A 15,020-nucleotide genomic window follows, 5' to 3' on the forward strand; every position below is an offset into this window, starting at 1 on the left:
ACTCTCCTGCTATGCAGGTAACTCTCACGTACTTTACCATAATCCAAATCAAAACTTAGGTATTTAATATTTACTCTTGAAGAAAATTTGAATTCACCTCAAAACCAATTTCGATTTTTTGCTTGCTTGATCTAGTGCTTGTTTCTGAACGTTTTGTTAACATAAAATGCTGTAAACAAAGAAAGATACTTACGTATTATCCCGTCGACCATGAAAGATGGCTAAAATGGAACCATGAAAGCCTGTAAAGATCACGTGAAAGTTGCGCCAAACATTCTTGCGGAATTCTGAAGGAGCTGATGCTTCTTTGTTTAATAAATAAACAGTATTTCGACGCGCTTCGTTTCTGAGTTTCATAAAAAGGCTTCTAAGTTTTCTATTACTTTGATAGGCCTCCCGATTTATCCGGATTCTCCATTTAGAATACTGTGAGTACAAATTTCCTTTAAGCAATTGTTCCAGTTTCTTACTGTTTTGTCGGCCATGTTCAACTGACCATGTCTGTCAATACACACATTTTGATGGTAGGATATTGTATATAAAATAATACAATGCTTTCTATTCTGTAGAAGGCAGGTCTCAAATGTTAAGATATTTTTCTTTCAAAATGAAAAAAAAAAAAAAAAGTGCAGAATTAACATTTAATTTATATTCTTCTCCGAAAAATCACATGGCTTATCGAGAACCAACAGGAGTTGCATATCAAACGAAAGCGAAAATGTTATGAGTGTTTTGTCACGTCACGCTTATTCGTGATCGGTGTCAAACTGCGCTGCTTGGAAATTGTTTCACGGCTGACGGGATATAATGCTCAATTACCCCACAAAAATATGAAATATTAAAAAAGACATTAATATTTGAATAAAATTTATGAACAGAAATATACAAATAAGTTTGCGATCTATTTGTTAAAACAAATTTTATTTCTAACTTTTCTGGATGCAACATTCTGGATGCAAACGATATCTTGCAGAGTTATTAGATTTAGGAATTTTGTAGTCAGCTTATTATATTGTATTAATTTTTCTTTTACTACACTTGTTTTTACTATCCATATAAAATTGCTTTTTAAATTATCAGTGGACTTTTATAATGTGAAGCTAAATGACAGATCGTAATGTACATGTATATAATAACGAAGATACCGAGTAGCGCCCTTTTAGAATATTGCATATACTAAATGAAAAATCTTTATTGTTTATTGACATCAAGCTTTTATATTATTGAGGGGAAATTAAAGATGGTTTGCACTCTCTGTTGGTAACAATGCCTCTTCATCGGGAAGAGGATTTTATCGGAACTGAAAACAGTGAACAATTCGAAAAATGTAAAAAAGAATCAAAATAACAACATAGCAGCGCAGAGTTGTTAGGCATTTTATTTCGAAGCCAGAAAACCTAAGAAATCACCAGTGCTCTAGCCAGGATGCGAACTCCTAACCTTCCGGTTGCTAACCGGACGTGCTTCCTAGTTACACCACGAAGGCATGCGCTCAGGAGGGAAGACAATCTTACAATAGTTATCATGCTGTCACCACTATACTCTGACATGTAAGTAAAGAAACATGAATGTTAAACTTCAATAATAACTAATATTGTATAATGTGAGTATCTGTACAGAAGATTAAAATCAGGAGAGAGGAAGTCAGAAATGGTTGAGGAAAATTATAACGTAAATTGAAAACTCATAAATACATAAACCGTATATTTCTCTCTGTTACCGAATAGATGACATTGCTGAGCACTGGAAGTTCGTCTTGGAGTACAAGCCAATCTCTATTATTTTTTTAAACAAATATTCTAAACAAAAAAGAAAGTCTTGGGAATGTTAAAAACGTTGTTACTTTCTGTCTGTCAGCTTCCCCACAAAATGTCGCCCACTCATTGTTGACTTTGCTGATTGGCGAAAAATTCAAAAATATCGCAAAGAAATAATCGTAATATCTCAAAAGAAAAACAAATCATTTATATTTATTTTCCATCCAAAATTTTAAGTTTGGTATCTGTAAGTGTTGGTCATACTTTGTAATTCAAATTTATCGAGAGCTAAATATTAAATTCTTAGACTCACATTTCTTTTAAATAATTGTAACGTGTTTAATTAATCATTAACGAACTTCCTTTAATTTAAACTAAAAATAAACAAATTATGAAAACTTTCTAAAATAAAGAGAGGAAATTCCTTAAATTGAACAAAATTGAGAATGAATAACAACAACTTAGTCTCTTTCTCTATGTTCACTTCCACGCTTATCGAATTAATTTCCACCTTTTCGTTGCCCTGCGTTGGCAACACGCTTTTGAGATTTGTCGTTCGTAGAATTCGGTCGCTAAAAGCGTAGCTGGCGTATAACAGTTGTAATTCTTATTTTATAGCTTATCTGTATTGCTGAATCATTACTAAATGTTTACGTATAATGTTTTATTATTAAATATATTGAGTTTGGTTTGAATAGAACGAGAGTGCTTGAATTTATGAAGGATATTTAAAATCGAAACAACGTCATCCATTTCGGCGCCATTCTAACACAGGAACATAAACACTCTAAATTATTAAATTTTTCTTCAACGTATAAATGAAAATTCATAAGTTTGCATGTAAATAATTATAAACTTTTTTATTTCTTACAATAGTTTGACACTTGATGACGCTTTAATTCTGTTAAAGTTTATAGCCTTGGAGAGAAACTACCTTCATCACGAATTGTAAATGCTCATCGGTCGATCGTGTTCTTTTCTTATTAATTTTCGACTTTAAATAAAAGATGTTCACATATAAATAAATATATTCAAAGAGATTATTCTTAGTGAAAAATTCTTAACTAATCTTATTTATTTTTTGACAAATACGAATAAAAATTAATAAAAGAATCTGTATCTTCAAATCTTTGAATAAGTTATAAATCATAAATCTGTAGATTAATTAGCTTAATTTATAGATTTTCTGGTGAGTTTTTCATGTTCGTTTTAAATGAAAATGAAAATAACATAAACCCGGGTTTAAAAACCTAAAATCTTAAAATCCTTGCAAAATCATATTTGTAACAAATACGCAATTGAAACGTCTACGAGAGCCGCATAAAAGTGCTTCTGGAGCTGCCAATTTGAGACCACTGATCTATGTTATGCAGGTGCTTTAAAAGGCCTTGGGAAATAGATCTAACCTATGTTACGTGTGTACATTCATTTGACTCTGTTCTAACAATCACTGTACTTCGGCGACTATCTATTTCTTTGCTAATTATTCTAAATTTTCAAGAAGTTGAGCAAACAGTTAAGAGTTAGGTCACACACAGAAACTAACAACTCTAGAGTCGCTAACTAAATGTGCCTTCTGGAAATCTGTGCAGGTCATTTTCCGAGCTGGCGAACTGTAGTGTCTCTACGTGATGCACTCTTGTAAGTGGTAGAAAACTGTTTATGCAAATTACTTCTACGTGCATAAGAATTCAATAGGAGTTCTCATTAAGGGCAGTTCTTAACCTAGGATCTGTGGGCATCTTGAAGAACATGAATAGCTTTTAAGCGTGCCTTTGATGCGTGCAGAAAAATAAGTTTAACCTAACGTTAAATGATGAATGCAGGTCACGAAACAAACCATACCATCTCCATTTATTCTTTGTTCGCAAACAATTCTAAAATATTTTTTCAAGCGTTTCATGAAAGTACTTGCTAATTTTATCTCAAATAGTGCAATTTTTTTAAAATTCTTTTCTGTTACCGCTTGTGAAAATCCTCTCACGTTCCTACTCTTATACGAATGAAATGAGTATGTAGTCACATATTCGTAATCATGTCTATGAAGGATATCTGATTTTTAATTATCTCATAAAACAAAACCAACACTAAAAAGGTTTACTAACCAGCTGTGTGTTCACAAAACCGGTAGAATGTATGCAAAGGAATTAACAAGGTGTTAGTAACCATTTCATCTTTCAAGGTCACTGCATGCATTACCTATAAAGTTGAGATTTGTAGAATTGTTTCGTTCATATAGTTAGGTTTGGTTTATGTGATTACAGCAAAGTCTCGAGGCCTATCTGCCTAAGGGCAGGGATGTCTTCGTGGAGGACTGTCTAAGGGAAACTATCTCGTTTCTCGTTCTCGGGGAAAACACGAAAAGCTTTGTAGCTAATCCTGATTTAATCTGTAGAATAATTGTCATCATGAATGTATCTGAAGAGATACTGATATCTATTATTACCTATATCATCACTAAAATGCAAAATTTATGTCTACAAAAGAATATAAAAGAAACAGACATAAATTTCTAGAAAGTTCGGGAGAAGAAATGCCTGAAACACATATTATACCACCAGCTTTTCGAAGAAATTAGAAACCACAAACGTTGTTTGGAAATGATAGGATGGTTAATCTTCTTTGATAACAAGCGTCCTCCAAATGACTATAACCACTTTTTCTCATAATATGATGCTTTTCCAATTATTACCTGACAAACAATCCCCAGCATTTTGTAAGGAAATACTCGCTGTAAGATTGCGACTGTTGTTGATTGCGGCTGTTGTTGGCATCTTGTAATTGACAGTACGACTTAACCAAGTTACATCTCAATTTTGGAGGGAAAATATCATGAAAAAAAAAAAGAAAGAAAAAGAAACTTGTTGCTTATTTGAAGGCATATAAAATAACGCCAGTGTTGCGATCCCAAATGTTTACAGCAGTAAATCCGAATTAAGCCCATTGTTAAAAATGCAGAGGAAATGCACAAAATCGTATTCATCAGATTTCTCTTGCAAATAATTTAATAAACTTCAGACACTGAGATAATATATTCAAAAATATTATAATTTTTTTTTTCAAATGGTATCTTTTGATAGCTAAATCAATCTTATGGACTTATCTTCCGCTTTTGTGGGATTCACGTCTTAATAAAGGTAAAAACTGCGGTATTTAACTCACCAGAAAGATTTCATGTTAAAGCTGATCACGCATAAAATGAAGACATTGATAAAAAATGTGTATGCATTTTATCTTGTAAGTGTTTGCATTTTATGTTGGAATTATTTTATCTTGTAATTATAGTCTTTAATTGAAAATTCATTGGTAGGAGAGAGGGATATTTTGTAACCGAGATAGCTATATTAATATGACGCGTGAAATGAGTTTTTATAACAGAAATGGGGATTTTGAAGCATAATTTAGACGTTTCGTATATTTGCGGGTTCATACAGCAAATGTCCTTTTATTCGCCTCAAAAATAATTTAAATACGATAATTATAGAGAAATATATCTTTTTAAATCGCTTACATTCTTATACTCGCAAGAAATGCAGTATCGTAGTAATTTGAAAAGTAACTTTAAAATCATACGCCTTAGGGAACGACACCGTCTTTGCGAAACGTCATGACGTTGGTAAAATCACAACTGCCTATCTACTGGCATATCTGACGTCAAAAGAACACTGCCATTTGGTGTGCCTAAAAATATTCTGTCGCAGCCAATAAAATTCCTTGCTTTTGTAATAATTCGCTTTGTCGTTTGCTTCTGACTTTTCTGTTCTGATATAGATCTTACTATTGTGGACTGGAATATTTATTTTAGTCATAAAGAAAGTAGAATATTTTGCCTTTTGCTTACTTTCCTTCTTTAGGTCAGTTTCTTCCCTCCCATTGTGCGCTACACGAAGTGGAAATGTGAATAAATTTGCCATAATGTTATTAAAAAAGTGTTTGATATTTACATACGAAATCGATTAAAGAACTTCTATCGTTTTAACTGAAAATAATTTATTTTTGTCATTTTGGATTATTTTTCTGCGTGGGGAAAATGTATTAAATGGGAACTTATGGTTTGAAGTTGATTAAATCTATTGTGTGTCAAGGCAACTTGGAATATTAACTTCATTATTGTCGGGAGCTTTAACCGTACACGCAAGTTTATTAGATTAAAAAAAATTATAAGTGAATAAATAAAACTTTAAATTGGAATGATTATTTCTTCATTTTAAAGGCTTTAATAAGGCGTACACTGAATATATATAAGGTATTTTCTCCTTCCTTTCTGCATGCCTTCAGGGTGTAACGGTAGCACACTCGGAGGTCTCTTGAGGTCCATAACTTGAGGTCCAGGTTCAAATCCCGGCGAGGTCATTGCTCATTTTTCGTGTTCCCTAATTCAAAAATCCTAATGATTCTACATTACTGTGAAGATAATTTAAATAACTAAAAATAATTCTTTGATATAAGGAAGGTTATTATTATTTTATAAGCTGTTTTAACCATAGAGTTTTTATATTGATATTATTTTATCATAATGCAATTCGTTATCATAATGTAATCCTAAAAATATTATTATTATTAATCTTATTAAATGATTAAATAGTGATCTATTATGTCGTTATATATTTATAAGTTATAACGGAATTAAAACATGTCAAGTAACCGGAAGTCTATAATCCCATGTTTTTCTAAAAATAAAATTCATGTAATCTGAGGGGAAAAAATTTCGTCCTTACACTTAAAAAAAAGTTAAGGAATCAAATTTTATATACGTCAGAGAGTTTTGAAGAAATATGTCAGAGGAGAACATGAAGCAAAAAAAGGGCTCAGTTATACTTAAAAACTTTCTTTCGAATATAATACGTATTCAATCCAATATAAAAAAAAAGTTAGGCAGATGATTCTTAAAGAGACACATTAAAACCACTTCAGCCAACTAGGTTAATTCTTCAGTTGCCCATTCATCGGTGGATTAACGGAAAAATTGCTAAGCACTGGTAGTTTGACTTGAGTACTTCCAGGAGAAAGGGCTTTTGGTGGTGAAACGAGAATACGAGCTAGTTTCCTTTAGAAAGTCCTTGACGAAGGTATTCTTTAGACTGGTATCTTTCATGTGTTTTAAAGTAGGTAATGTGGAGTGTTTAGGGTCATGTGGCGCAGTGGTGCACAGTAGGCAGGGCTTATTAGGGGAACAGGGGTTAATGCTAACTTTGGCGCTGAAGACCACATGGAGTTGCTGCGTCATTATGGATCTCAGCCACAGGGTTCATTCTGTTTAGAACGCCTGTTATTGTGGCGTTGTCTGGAATTTTTATAAGCCCCGCCGCCTGTGCACCGCAGGCTTCCAACTTGTTCTTTCCTCAGTGGCGCAGAATTGTCATTTTCTATCTACCACTTTGCCATAATCAAATAAACAAAACCGTTAGTTGCCTTTTGCATGTAAAACTTCCAGCTTTGGGATGTAAGGAATTAAAGTCTTCTCATCTGCTTTTATGATGCAGAGGTAGTGAGTTAGTGGAATATATTAAAGATACGCATTCGATTCTTTAAAAGGCCACAGTAAGTTATTCAAGGTACTTTTTCCCTACAACGGCTGTCTCCTAACCTTTTGAAGTATTTGAAATTTCCATGTCATAGATTGGGTGATTAATTGTTTTGACGACTGAGCGCAGTGCTTGCTTAAAATAAATGTATGTAAGATATAAAATAGGAAAATAAATTACTAGCATAATTTGGAAATGGTCCTTTTCATTCCTGATTTTATATGATTACAACCCCTTCAAAGAATCTGTACTACGTCCCTTACGTCAGTATTTCATCTGCAATAATCCGCAATGATGCAGGGCTCTTGTCCGATCACCATTCAAAACTGAAACAAAGGAGCCAAGAGTATAAATAAATACCTCTCCTTTCTGAATACGGTGTACTTTTCTCTCCTGCTTCCGCTTAGCAATCACGTAATTAATCCCACTGCAGCTTTCAACTATTTAAAATGGTGACATGCGTATATAAAATTGTGAAGCGTTCTTAGCACCCTTAGTGCTGTGAAAATCAAGAATATATATTCTAAAAAATTATTAATGTGTGGTTGAAGTTATGTACCAAGAATATCCAGGACTAAATTATGTGTTGAATTTGGCACGTTTGTCTGAAAGTCCATCATCCCATCTACGCAACAGTTTAAAACTATCTTCTAACATCAGAAAGTAAAATAAAAACTAACTAACTAATAAAATAAAAACTTCTAACAATAAAAATATAAAAGGCAGAGCTTGAAAGAGAGAAAGTTTACATAAATTTCAAATTAAAGTAATGTACCTTTTTATTTTTGCTTTATTTATTAAAATTTGTAGGTTTTATTGCCAATAGTTTTAACCCCTTTTACCTTGTTCGTTCCTTTTATATGTAATATTTAGAAATAGAATGAGAAAACAGCTTGGTTAAATTACTAGGCAATTCCGTTGGGATGTCGTGACAGTGTTATTTATTTTTAGCATGTGTCTACTTTCCTTGAAAAGCGTTCATCAACCGAAAATATTACTTAAAGCGTAAGAATGCTTTTCAGATTTCTATCACTCTGAGATAATAAGATCCTAAATAGCGTCAACTGCAGAATACGGAGGGTAATTTCATAGATTCTTGCCTCACGCTCAGTTTATCTCCAGTTATGAAACGTATTCTCTTTGGGATGGAAAAAAAATGAATTTTTTAATCTGCTTGTAGCAGTCGCCGTTTTCTGCCTTGCAGCGATTCTTCTTTGCATCGTTGCCACTTGCAAAGAGAAAATGAAATAAATTATCAGCCATTGACTGTGGCGTGTGATAATCTGTTACCTTTGGGGAGAATTTTTCAGACATGTGTTTCTGCTTGAAGAATTTCCGTTTATCTGATTAAAAAAACGAAATGAAAAATGTTTCGAAAGGATTTTTGGGGCTTTTAAAAGTGTGATACTTAACCTTCCGTTAACTGAATTGTGTGTGACATCGTAAAAAAATCCAACGTGGAATTTAATAATTATTTGAAGATTTGTTCTGATTTTAATTTTTCTATGTTTGCTTTAGAAATCTTTTAAATGTCCTTTTATTCCTAATTTATAAAACAACGGAAACAATATTTTGGATTGGGAAAATGGCCAATTAATAGAGGTGCATTTCTGTGTTTAAAGTTGTATTTAATTAAATAGTCCATCATCTAGTTGTAGAGGGATCTACCTTTCCTGCCTCTAAGTCGTATGTCTTGTTGCAATGATGTCCACCACGTTGTCAAAATATCCTACAGCTTAGAAGCCCACCATGTTGTCCAAATATCTTGCTGCGTTGAAAACGCAGCAAGTTGTCAATATTTCGTGACATTGTCAATATGTCTACGGCCTACGACTTTGTCAATATGTCTTGTCGCATAGAAACTCACTATGCTGTCTAAATATTCTGCTGTGTAAAAGCCACCATACTGCCCAAGTATCTTGCAGCTTGGAAGCCTTCGACATTGTCAGTAGAACCCTGCAGCACAGATGCCCAATATATTCTCCATGTCTTGCTGCATAGAAGTTTATCATGTTATTCAAATGTCTTGTTATACAGAGGTAAATTATGTCATCCAACTGCCGTTTAACATGAAAGTTGTAAAATGGCTTATTGCGTAATTTTAATTTCTGAAGTAGTATTTCTGGATTAAAATTAACTATCCACTGTTTTTTAATCTCTTTAGCCATTGGTTAGTCCTGATGACGCCTGGTACTATGTTAGAAAAGCAGCCTAGGAAGAAAGAGAGGGAAGGAAGGAAGGAGAAATTTTGCATTAGCGGCTAAACTCGTTGGAGACATCTCAGTGTTAATAATCTTGCATACATGTCTCCTAATAAAAAGCCTTAAATTATTTAAGAACGAATGCAATTGTATGGTCATTTGACGATAAAAATGTAACTAGGTTTTTCAAAATAATATTTGTATTCTTTCATCGTATTCACTCAGATTGGAATGAGCTGTGGTATCTTGCTGTTTCTCATCCTTCAAATCCTATGATATCTATTAAAACATAAAAATTAATATATACACGAAAATTATGGGTAGCAGGAAGAAAATGTCCGTCTTTTGTGAAAATCTTGGGCACTTTATAGATAACAGTGCAACATTTGCCCAGTCTGCCATAGTTATGATAGAGAATACCTGAGGAACGGAATCCAAAGTACTCTTACCACTCTTCGCCGAACACCAGCGTCTAGCGGGGACTTTCAGCTCATGCTTCAAATGCCTTCATGCTACAAAGGCACTACAGACTTACAAATATTGGGATTCGAATCCAGGCCTAGCGATAGATATAGCAGCCGATGCCACTAACCACTATACCAATCTCGAATAGGAAATATTTTGACATAGCTATCAGCAGATACAGGGCTAAAAAGATTTAATTCTGTTCAAAGTAATTTTTAAAAAAATTAATTTTTTTCCGCCACATTCCTCTTAAAATTTTCTTTTAAAACTGTTAGGTCTTAAATAATTATATTGAATAAAACATGAATTTTATTAAATGATAAGTGATATAGCTAAGCCTTTTTTTTATATTCCTTGTAATTTTTAAAAATATATATATAATTCGTGCTTTATCCAATATAATTATTATTTTACAGCAAAATATATGGTAATGTAAAAAGAATGAAACTACTTTGCACATTGGTATAAAGTAAATATGACAGAATAATAGAGAAATTGTCAGTGGAGCGGGGGGAGGGATTTTGTTGTGAAATAACCTAATCTATCTAACAAAAGGTCTGCTTCATCACTGAATGGACTGTTCTGCAATGTATGACTTGTCATTTTACTGCTGGCCATCAAGAACACCTGACATTTTGATTATTTTTCTATTGGAATAGGTCATGGCTGTTGTCTGCGCGCCACGTCGAGATTTGTCAGAGCTACAACAGCGTATTCATATTACTAGTGACACGTGTTTAGCAAGAACTCGTAGATTTGCTGTAAAGTGTATAGAAACAGCTGGTTTAGCGTATGGACATATACTCCATGGCCAAGCTGTTAACATGAAGTAAATTCATAAATTTTCGCGACGTAAGTAAAACTTTGACATTTCTTCTGTTTATCGATATATTTGCAGTTCCTGGTCCACAAGCAGCAGTAAAATATCAACGAAGTAGTTTCATTATTTTCTAAATTACCTCGTACAACAGGTTCTCGGTTTCTACTGTACATGAAATGTAATTAAAATCTTTAAGACTAAATTCTCTATAAATAGTTTATTACGTACAAATATCTTTATTATACTCAAACATTGCATTCTATTTTGTGATGCAGAATAGGAATTGATGCAGTGTAGTGTAATTGCACAATACTCTTTATATTAATATCACATATCCTGTTTCTAGAACGAAAACTGGAGCAGTAAGTGCTCTGTAATGTGAGAAAATAAAGCAAATTTATTTGCTACATACCCATGTAATTAAAGATGTAGATAATTTGAGTAGCAGTTAAGGAATGTGATTCATTAACGAGGTTACTGCAGCTGATGTAATTGGTACCAGTTAGAAATGTTTTAACTGATGTGATTATTCCTAACGAAAGAGATTACTGCAGATGATATAATTAACTATTATTGTAAATTTCTACAGCTTTTGTAACTAATACCATTAGAGAACTATTTCAGCTGAAATGATTATATACTAATTAGAGCGATTGCCACAACTGATATAATAACAAACCGCCGTTGTTATTAATTAGCAAACATGTTTAGTATAAGATAAATTTGAACGATATCGGTTGCGAAGGTAAGTATATTTTAAAAGAAATGGATAATTAATTAGAGTTTTCATAATGAGGAGATGTTACCCTTTCGTAACATACCATATTAGTGAATAAACACTCAAAAGTGCTTTATGATCCTTGTGTCTCAAAATATTAATTGTCTGGTATTCTGTTAGACACGAATATGCTAATATCTTAATATCTTCTTGTATGGCGTTTTTATCCTCCTACGCAGATCCTGTAATGAAACCTACTATATTGAGAGAAAGGCAATGAAATAGTATAAGGCTATTTAGCCACTAAAAGTATAGTGATAAATCGACTTAAAGTAACTGAGAAAGTTTAATAATGGCTGGAAGCTGCAAAACTGAGGGTCATAAAATCGTTGTTTAAAAACCCATGCTGATTTTATGGGACTTTGAAGCTTTACATCTAAAAAATGACTTTCGATTTCCCCATCGCGTACAGTTTTTCACAATTTACTGCGAGCGACATAGTTTTCTTAAAATGCGACAGAAAAAAATATTAGTGAAAAATTATCACATGAAGCCTATTAGTTCTGAATATATGTGCTTATAAAAAACTATAGAACTTTGGTGTTTTGATCTTAACCTCATTCAGAAAGCGTTGTTTTACTTTACTTTTACCAAAAAAGTTTTATCTTTTTCTTGTGAATTGTTTATGGATTTTCACGATGCAAAACTTAGCAGTAATCTCCTCCTGTTTTATAAACCGTCCACTGATATTGGTATCGTTTGGTCTTCCCGTAAAGTCTTGAGGGCAGTACTTTTCTCGCTCCCGATTTGCATGCAGTTTTTCTAGGAAAGAAGCCCAGGTGTTCATTTAAGAGTTGAATTTTAATATTCATTAAGCTTCGCGAAGCTTTGAGTTTTTCTGTTATGATTTCAACAACGCCTGCATGTTTAGGATCCTTAAAAATTTGAAAACTATGCTCCTGAAGGAATTTTAAACTGCATTTTCTGTTACACTCCTCCATCTATTTATAATGCATGGGCTAAAATAATTCCACCTTTAAATTTTCTTTCTAGGAAGGTAGAGAATTTTTCAGCAGCTATTCCATGTTTTGCGATACGCTTAACTGGGAGTCTCACGACGTTAACGTTATTATTTTATAGGAAGAAGTCGCACAACCACACTTTTCAGATGATAAGAATTTTAGGTACTTTTCCGTTTTGCCGGCGCAGGCGATAAAGTCGCCAATAATGATGCAACTGATGCCAAACGGAATATCCTCCCTGGTAACCTTTTACACCTCATTTACAAAAAAAATCGCAGCCATTTCTTATCAGATTGTTAGTTTCTTTCAATGTTGGCACCAATTACGTAGAAATTTTACCAGATAGTTTAATTTTATGCCCTAAGGCCATTCGCGGTAATTAAGTTAATTAGGATGCAATCGCACCGCTCACCCTAAAGCGAAAATAAAAAAAGTCAAGAGTTAAATTCATCAATTCTAATAAGAATGCACTAGCGAAGTAAAGAACTGCGGTTTTACATAATTCCTGAGTAAGCTATTCGTACGAATTCGTCCTACGTGCTTGTAAGTATTCGCTGGTAAGGTTTAATTACGGGCCAACTCGGTTAGTTATTTTTGTACAACTTCGGCTAAATTTTAGCTAGTAAGACTTTAGTTTAGTTCATTATTTTCTATCATAAGTAAAAACCCAAGTGGAGGATTTCCTGTGCACTCGAGAAGGGGGCAACTCTATTATTTCTGTGGGTGAAAGAAAGAATATTTTAACTCTTCTTTGGACTCAGCCTTATAGTTGTAAGAAGACCAGCGAATAGACGCTAGACTCTTTATTAAAGTTCTAATAGTCAAAGACAGGTAAATTAACTAGACTTTTATAAACTATTTCTTCATTTTGATATGATCAAAACTTTACATTTAGCAACTTTACAAGTACACTAGTTTAAAGAAAACTCCATGCCCATACTTGTTTGAAAATCACAGTTTAAAGAAAGAGAGCTAAATAACAGACTTGAGAATTCACTCAATTAAAAATACAATTATCTGCTAATAATTGTATACAGCTTGTTGTGAAAGAAATGGACAGGCAGTGGCTGCATGTGATGCATATCATCTTTGGTGTCCGCAGACCACAGAAACGTTTTCCAGGAGAAGTATTTTGAGTATTTTGCATCAACAATTTTTATAATTAATCCAAAGCAGCAATTTGCCCTGAAAGACTATTAATTTCGTTTTGGCATTTTGCGTTGAAAACTAACGGCAAATCACTTTTCAAATTGTTGCCACCAAATATTAGAGCCCTGTATCAAATAAATTAAACAATGAAGAATCTGCATGAATGTATGTATATTTCTCCCATGGTGATAAAACAACGGTACCTAGAGCCATCCAAATGTGAATAACGTAATCTTCCACAGAATATCGGCATGTGGAAGCCCTAATTTGAGTTTAAAATTTGTTTTATTATCGATTTCATATTTTGTAACACTTCAACAAATTTTTCATTAAAAAACTAAACAATTTCAAAGCGAGCAATGGAAAAAATTTTGTTTTTTATCTCCAGCGCGCGAGGCTCTGTATCGGAAATTCTAAAGATATGCTCATTTTAAAACTAATCTGCGGTATTGCTGTTGAACTGAATTTTATGGTTTAAGTGCAAAGAACGTGATATTTAATAAATAAATGTAACACACAAAATGTTAAAAAAAGCCTCTTTGTACGTAATTTAAAATCTAAAAGCTTTCATATTTTTTTTACGCCATTATTGACCATGTTTTCGAGTACTGCTTACTAAGACATCATGCATCTCCTGCGATACGCCACAATTTGGATAAAATAATTTACCCAGATTTGATACTAAATCTGGGTAAATTATGTTAAAAGAAATACTATTTTTTTATTTCCTGCATCGTACAGCTTTAATCTGCTCGGCAGTCGTTCTATTCTACTTCTGTGTAACATAGGTAACAAAATAAAATGTCCGTATTTTAACCTTTCAACCTTTTCACTGATCATTACCCGAGGGCCAATCTCAGAAAGTGGAAAAGAACACAAAAAAGTAAAGCGTTCTCAAACTCTCTTTTCTGCATTCTGGTTAATGGTCTTCGAGCACGAAAACACGGAAACTACTCGCAAAAATTGAACTGAAGTGTTACTCGCATTTACTTCTTTACGGGCTCATTGTTAAGAGGGGGGAGTATAATCAACGATTATTTTTACGTTCTAGTTTTTTAAATATCGTTCAATAATCCTAATTTTTGATTTGCATGTCGAGTTTCTTCTAAGTTTAGCAACAAGTTTCTTTTTCTCTACAAAGAGGACAAAATTATAACAGCAGAAATTGATGTAATTCATTTTTTTTTTCTTTTGGGCATGAAGTTCATTTAAAAAGCGTGTCCATTTATCTACTTACTTATCTTTGCACATGGAAGCGGACAACTTACTGGCAGTTTGCAGTTAAGAATACTGGTATTCAAATAAATATGACCATTTTTTCCTACTCCTCTTCTTTGATAATCTGTCGCAAATTTCAGGAAAA

At 33.1% G+C, this 15,020-nt stretch overlaps 1 protein-coding gene and 1 long non-coding RNA gene across 3 annotated transcripts in view; one reads left to right on the forward strand and one right to left on the reverse strand.

The window, feature by feature from the left end:
* LOC146996547 (uncharacterized) overlaps positions 1-473 on the reverse strand; it is a 195,642-nt gene extending 195,169 nt beyond the window's left edge. The window contains exon 1 of the long non-coding RNA XR_015042211.1: positions 194-473. This is a non-coding gene — a long non-coding RNA (uncharacterized LOC146996547). The remainder of the gene's footprint in view (positions 1-193) is intronic.
* LOC118187669 (core alpha-(1,3)-fucosyltransferase-like) overlaps positions 1-15,020 on the forward strand; it is a 631,908-nt gene that overhangs the window by 112,787 nt on the left and 504,101 nt on the right. The window lies entirely within an intron of this gene.

The sequence above is a fragment of the Stegodyphus dumicola genome, chromosome 7 (genome assembly GCF_044657685.1).
Source record: "Stegodyphus dumicola isolate Sdum_Otavi_A_Nest chromosome 7, ASM4465768v1".
In the NCBI taxonomy this organism is placed as follows: domain Eukaryota; kingdom Metazoa; phylum Arthropoda; class Arachnida; order Araneae; family Eresidae; genus Stegodyphus; species Stegodyphus dumicola.